The sequence below is a fragment of the Prionailurus viverrinus genome, chromosome E3 (genome assembly GCF_022837055.1).
Source record: "Prionailurus viverrinus isolate Anna chromosome E3, UM_Priviv_1.0, whole genome shotgun sequence".
Lineage (NCBI taxonomy): Eukaryota > Metazoa > Chordata > Mammalia > Carnivora > Felidae > Prionailurus > Prionailurus viverrinus.
The window spans coordinates 38,157,959-38,165,305 of NC_062576.1; positions in this window are offsets into that span (position 1 = coordinate 38,157,959).

Consider the following 7,347-nt stretch of genomic DNA (forward strand, 5'->3'; position numbering starts at 1 on the left):
CTGATGGCTCAGAGCCTGGAGCCTGTTTCCAATTCTGTGTCTCCCTCTCTCTGCCCCTCCCCCGTTCATGCTCTGTCTCTCTCTGTCCCAAAAATAAATAAACGTTCAAAAAAAAAATGAATAAATGTTTAAAAAAAATTTTTACTATTTTTTCTGCTCCTTTCTCTCTCTCTTCTTTCCTGTGGTTACTCCCATTACACATGTGTTGGTGCACTTCATGGTGTCCCACATTTCTCTGAGGCTCTGTTCATGTTTCCTTATTCTATTTTCTCTGTTTTTCAGATTATATAATTTCTACCAATTTAGCTTCAAGCTCATTTGTTCTTTCTTTTGCCAGTTCAACCACCCTTGTTTTATAGATGAGGAATGAGGATCAGAAACTTAAATAATTTACTGACAGCCTCACACAGCTAATGAGGGGCAGAGCCAGGATCTGAATCTAAGATCTCAGGTCTCACTCCGCCTATCACTTACGTATTCAATCATTCATTCACCCAATAAATATTTACTGAATGTTGACTACAGGCCAGAAACTACCCTCCAGGACAGAGAACCCCCAGCAGACAAGATTCTTGCCCTCACAAGAGCAGCAAACATGTCAACAAACGGGCCATGAGGTGACGCGGGCAGGTGCTCAGGGAGGCCTCGGGAGGGACATCTGAGCTGAAGACAGGATGTCCCTGGCGTTCCTTCAGGACAGAGACCTTTCTTCCTTTTGTCTGTCTCTCTAGCACCGGAACACAGAGCCCCGCACCCAGGAGGGGCTCAGTAAATGTTTGCTAAGTGGATGACAGCTCCAAAGGAGCGGTCCACTCTCACAGGCTGCGTCAACGACAGAAATATTACAAAACAGAAGCTAACACTGAAATCATTCATGTTTCCATTTAGAATCATTTAGCATTTAGGGGCGCCCGGGTGGCTCAGTCGATCAGACGTCCGACTTCGGCTCAGGTCATGATCTTGCAGTTCGTGGGTTCGAGCCCCGCGTCGGGCTTTGTGCTGACATCTCAGAGCCTGGAACCCACTGTGGACTCTGTGTCTCCCTCTTTCTCTGCCCTTCCCCTGCTCATGCTCTCTTTCTTTCTCTCAAAAATAAATAAACATTAAAAAAAATTTAGAATCATTTAGCATTTACATTGGAGGGTTGGGTGGAGGGTCTGGAAATGCCAGGTGTTGGTGAGCCTATGATGAGCAGAACTCCTACCCTCTGGTGGAGTGTAGATTGGGAGAAGGACTTTGGGAAAGTCTGTGACAGGGTATGCAGGGCTGGACACGGGTAGACCCTATGACCCAGCCGTTCTACCCCACAGTGGGCAGCCAAACGTAAGAGACTCATAGCATGCACTACAATGTCTGTGACAGCAATCTCACAATCCCTAAGAATTCCCATCCGGGAATTACCCAGATACCCAGGAACAGCACAACAGATGAACCATGCTATGTTCACACAATGGACCATCATATGGCAATGACAATGAACACTGGCAGCCTTGTGCACCGGCAGGGATGACTCACTGATAGAAAATTGAGCACAAGAAGCCTTATAGAAAGGTGCTCATACTGTATGAATCCTTTTCTATAAAAAGCACAAAAATGGAGCGTGGTGGAATGATCTTTTCTGTTAGAAGTCAGCAGCGTGGTGACCCTGGGGTGACCTCACACCCAGGGAGGGTGAGGCGGGCTGCTGGGAAACACGCACGCCGACGTGTTCCGTTTCTGAAAATGCACCGTGCCGTGCACTTGCGATGAGAGTGCTTTTCTGTATCAAAGGTCTGAGAAGCCGCCACCATTCAGACAAATCACTGACCTCACAAGGTGGGTTCCACGGGGGTGGCAGGCTCCCTTCCCTTCCTGTGCTCAGTATAAAGGCAGGTTTTTACAAATGTGACAGTTTCCTGGCTCATGCTGTCTCTGGAGAACAGCTTGGGTGGTGAGGAGACCACTGGTCTAGAGTCACATCTGCCAGCCACCGGCGTTGCAACTCTCTACTTAGGTTTAGGTAAGTGTGTGCAGGCTCTTTGTGGGGTCAAGAGAGGTGTGCGTGCAGAGTGCTTAGCACAGTACTTGGCACCAAGTAAGTGCTCAGTGATTGTTGGTTGAGTCTCCCAAAACGATCACATGATTTTGTTTGAGGCTTTTGAGCCAATGATGGGAGAGAGGGTGAAGGAGGAGGCAGAGGGTTGTGGCAGGAGGGCAGGGAGGTACCCTTGGTGATGCCTGGGGTTTGCTCCATTGGAGAGAACTGCACTGAAAATGCCCTTGGTCACTTGGAGTGTTTGCTGCATGACAAAAATTGCACACTGCATGCTCCAACCGGCTCCAACTTGCAATGAAGATACAAATGCATGCAAACGAATCTACTCTTAGGAGTCGGGCTGGTGACTTCCTTGTGGGTGGACAGTGAATGGTGGGAGGGGGCACAGAGGAGCTTGCTGGGGATGGTCACTCTCTGTGTCTTCACTTGGTGTCTGCTGCATTAAGAGTGAGGTTCACGAAAACGCGTCAGCCTCAACAGGTAAGACACGGGCACTTTTCTGGGTCTCAATGTGAGAATGAGGTCTGGCTTAAACTCTGGTCTAAGAGAACTATGAGGGATGAACTTTACCTCCAGGACTCTGTAATGCAGGCTCCAAGTCCGGGGAGGAAAGGCAAGCAGAGGAGACACCATGCCCCCTGCACCACCATTTGGCCAGCAGATGGCAGTGGTTGTAGAGAGGATAGAGGAGCTCCCACTTTCCCCACCTTTGGGCTGATTCTGTAAAACGTGGGAACGCGAGGCGGGCTGGGTGGCGGGGAGGACAGTCCAGTTGAAAGCCGACAGGTGTCCATCTGGAGGCAAGGGCCAGCAGAAGGACCACTGAAGCTATGCGCTCCGGCTGACCCAGTTAGGGTATAATCTGGACTAAAAATAAAGTGCTGCTGGCTTTGCAGTACAGGTGTGAGAACAGGTGTGAGGCTCAGGGGCTGGAGGAGGGGGCAGTAGGTGATGTAGAAGCAGCCTCGTGTGTGCATCTGTGAGAAAGGCAGGTGTCAGCAGAAAGCAAACACTCCTGGGAAAAGGTGAGATCACCAGTTATGCTGCAAGGCCACAAGTGACAGCTCCTGACGCTTCCTGGGACAGTCCTGGGATTCTGGTCTCAGATGCGCCCCATGAGGATTCGAGAGCAAATAACACGGATAACATCACTCTCCACAGAGGTGTGTCTTATGATGTGTCTGATTCTTCCTGAGTTGCTTTGGGTAGAGTCTCTCCCTGGTTGTTTGTTTGTTTTGGTAACTGCTTTAAGATATAATCCACATTCATCCATTTAAATGTACAATTCAGTGGCTTTAGTACCTTCACTACGTTATGCAACAACCATCATGACAGTCAATCTTAGAACATTTTCATCACCCCAAAAAGAAAATCTGCACCCATTAGCCATCACCCCCTGCCGTTTTCCCTGCACTCCCCCAGCCCTAGACAACCACTGATCTTCCCATCTCTACTGACCAGCCTGTTCTGAACATTTCATACAAATGGAATCATACAATATGCGTGGTCTTATTGTCTGGTTTCTTTCACTTGTGCATGATGTTCTCAGGGTTCATCCACGGTGTAGCCTGTGTGATCACATCATTCCTTTTTTTAAAAAAATTTATTCATGCATTTTGAGAGAGACAGAGAGAGAGAGAGAGTGTGTGTGTGTGTGTGTGTGTGTGTGTGTGCATGCATGCGCGTGTGAGCAGCGGAGGGGCAGAGTGAGAGGGAGACAGAGAATCCCAAGCAGGCTCTGTACTGACAGTGGGCCTTAAACCCACGAATTGTGATATCGTGACCTGAGCCAAAATCAAGAGTTGGACACTTAACCAACTGTGCCACCCGGGTACCCCAACACTACATTCCTTTTTATGGCTGACTAATACTCTACTGTATGGATAAGCCATGGTGTATTTATTTGTTGGTGGGTTGTTCCCACTTTTTTGGCTCGAGTGAATGTGAACATTCGTGCTATGCATATGAACAAATGCTATGGACGTTTGTATACAGGTTTGTGTGTGACCATACATTTTCATTTTTTCTTGGCCATATTCCCAGGAGTAGAATTGTTAGTGGCTCAGTTTAATCTTCTGAGGAATATTTGCCTTTAGTTTTTGTGGGTTTTTTTTGTATGTATTTATTTTTGAGAGAGAGAGAGAGAAAGAGACAGAGACAAAGACAGAGTGTAAACTGGGGAGGTTCAGAGACAGAGGGAGACATAGAATCTGAAACAGGCTCCAGGCTCTGAGCTGCTGGCACAGAGCCCGATGTGGGGCTTTGAACTCATGAACCATGAGATCATGAGCTGAGCCGAAGTTCGATGCTTAACCGAATGAGCCACCTGGGCACCCCACCTTTAGTTTTTGGTTTTTTTTTAATGTAAACTCTGCACCCAACGTTAGGCTCAAACTCACACCCCGAGATCAAGACTCACACATTCTACCCCCTGTGCCAGCCAGGTGCCCCTGCCTTTAGTTTTAAGTGCAAATACAGTTCATGGGAACGCAAGCTGGTGCAGCCACTCTGGAAAACAGTATGGAGGTTCCACAAAACACTAAACACAGAACAACCCTATGACCCAGCAATGGCACTATGAGGCATTTATCCATGGGATACAGGTGTGCTGTTTCGAAGGGACACATGCACCCCCATGTTTATGGCAGCACTATCAACAACCAAAGTATGGAAAGAGCCCAAATGTCCATCGATGGATGAATGGATAAAGAAGATGGGGTATATATTTATGATGGAGTATTACTCGGCAATCAAAAAGAATGAAATGTTGCCATTTGCAACTACGTGGATGGAATTGGAGGGTATTATGCTAAGTGAAATTAGTCAGAGAAAGACAAATATCAAGGATTTCACTCATATGAGGCCTTTAAGAGACAAAACAGATGAACATAAGGGAAGGGAAGCAAAAATAATATAAAAACAGGGAGGGGGACAAAACAGAAGAGACTCATAAATATGGAGAACAAACAGAGGGTTACTGGAGGGGCTGTGGGGGGGGATGGGCTAAATGGGGAAGGGGCACTAAGGAATCTACTCCTGAAATCATTGTTGTACTGTATGCTAATTTGGATGTAAATTTTAAAAAATAAAAAGTAACATTAAAAAAATACAGTTCAATAATCTCTTTTATTCTTTGATTCCTTTAACAGCAAGTTGGAGATGGAAGTTCCAATTTTGTAAGCAGGGGAACTGGGGCCCAGGGCACTCTAAGGAGAGCAAATAATAATAGCTACCATCTGGGTCAAGTGCCAGCCTGTGCCAAGCACTGTGCAAAGGGACCTAGCTACAGTAAGCCATTCCATCCTTATGAGAGTCCTAGGGGGCTACTATTATGTTTATCCCCACTTCCCGGTCAGAAGATTAAGTGTTCTCAACAAGGCCATGCAGTGGTGTGGTCCAAGACTTGACTCCAGTTTGATCTTACTCAATTTTAGGCTCTCACTGGCCCCCTCTGCTATTGGGTGGACTCTGGAGGGTCAGAGCATCTCTCCTGAGCCTCTAGCATAGTGAGGTTTACCTGCCATCTTCTACTTGACCTGTATCACACAGGATACTCTAGACCACCCTTTGCCCTCCTTTCTCTCTGATCGTCCTCTTAGTGTCCCTGGATTTTCCTCTGGATCCTGCCTACAGCCCCTTCTCTTCCTAATGGCTCTTCCTGCCCACAATTTCCACCCCTTGCACATTGCCAGATGATTTGTAGAAAATGCAGGTCTGGTCATATCACTCAAGATACAATGCTTCACATCCACCATTACTACGGAAGTGGATAAAGTTCTGTTTTCCATAGACTCGTCTATAAGACCCTCCTCATCTTTTCCCACCCACTACTCTCCCTTTTCACACCCTACAATCCAGCCATTAAGAATTGCTTGCATTTCCCCAGAAGCACCTCCATATGTCATTTCTCTGGGACTTTGCATAAGCAACTCTCACTGCTAGGAGTGCCCTTCTAACTTCTTTTACCTGGGGAATTCTTACACATCCTTCAAGTCCTATCTTAAATGTCTATCTCCTCTCTGAAGCTTTCCTCATCTGATTGCTCCCTCCCTGACCTCTCAGAGCACCTTGTTTTGATGTCTTCGATGTCTTCAACACAGACTATTATATTCGTCTCCCTAGCTGGACTATGTGCACTTTGAGAATGGATATTGGGCTTTATTCCATTCTGTATATTTCCAGGCAGAGACCAAAACTTTGCACGGTTGAGCAAGCAAATGAATAAATGTTCCATATCTGCACTGTTCAATATGGCATCTACAAGCTACATGTGGCTACTGAGCCCTGGGAATCTAGCTGATCCCAAATGAGATCTGTTTCAAGTCTAAAAACACACTGGATTTCCAATACTTAGGGTTGGAAAAAAACCCATAAAATATCTCATGGATAATTTTTTATACTGACTAAATACTGAAAAATAGTATTTTGCACGCATATTGGCTTAAATGAAATATATTAGTAAAATTAACACCACCTGTTTCTTTCTACTTTAAAAAAAGTTGATTTATTTATTTTGAGAGAGTCAGAGACAGAGTGAGTAGGGGAGGGACAGAGAGAGAGGGAGAGAGAGAATCCCAAGCAGGTTCTGTCCACACTGTCAGAGCACAGGCCGACATGGGGTTCGAACCCATGAAACTGTGAGGTCACAACCTGAGCTGAAACCAAGAGTAAGATGCTTAACTGACTGAGCCACCCAGGCACCCCACTTTCTACTTTTTTTTTAAATATGGTTAGAACTTTTAGAATTACATATGTGCTTGTTTCTCAGCTTCTTTTGGTATAAACCATTTTCCACATGGCAATCATAATGATTCCTTAAAATGTCAACTGATCATAAACAGTGGAGTCTCATTATTAGTGCTAGTTATATTGTATGAAGTTACTGTAAACACTGGATTAGCGAGTAGTGAACTACCACTCCTAGGAGAAATACAGGGTAGGGTTCCTGCCAGCATCCGGTCACATTTGCATTAACCAATCAGTACATAACCATGTTTTATGAATGTTTCTATCTAAAGACATCTTATTTACTCTATGCTGCTGATTCAGTAACACTGAACTAACAGCCAACACCACTATAACATAACCGTAACAGTTTTTCTAACACAGGTATTTTCTCCTGAAGGCACATAACAGCCTTTCTGTGCTTAGGAACACTGGACAGTGCTTTGGGGCTATGCTCAGACACCATTTTAAACAGGAAAATCAACAAAAAGCGCAAGAAGGCAAAAGACGTGGTACTAAACATACACAAAGACACGACTTCACGGTATGAGAGCTAAAATAGGGCAGAATGTTGCCTTAACTGACCT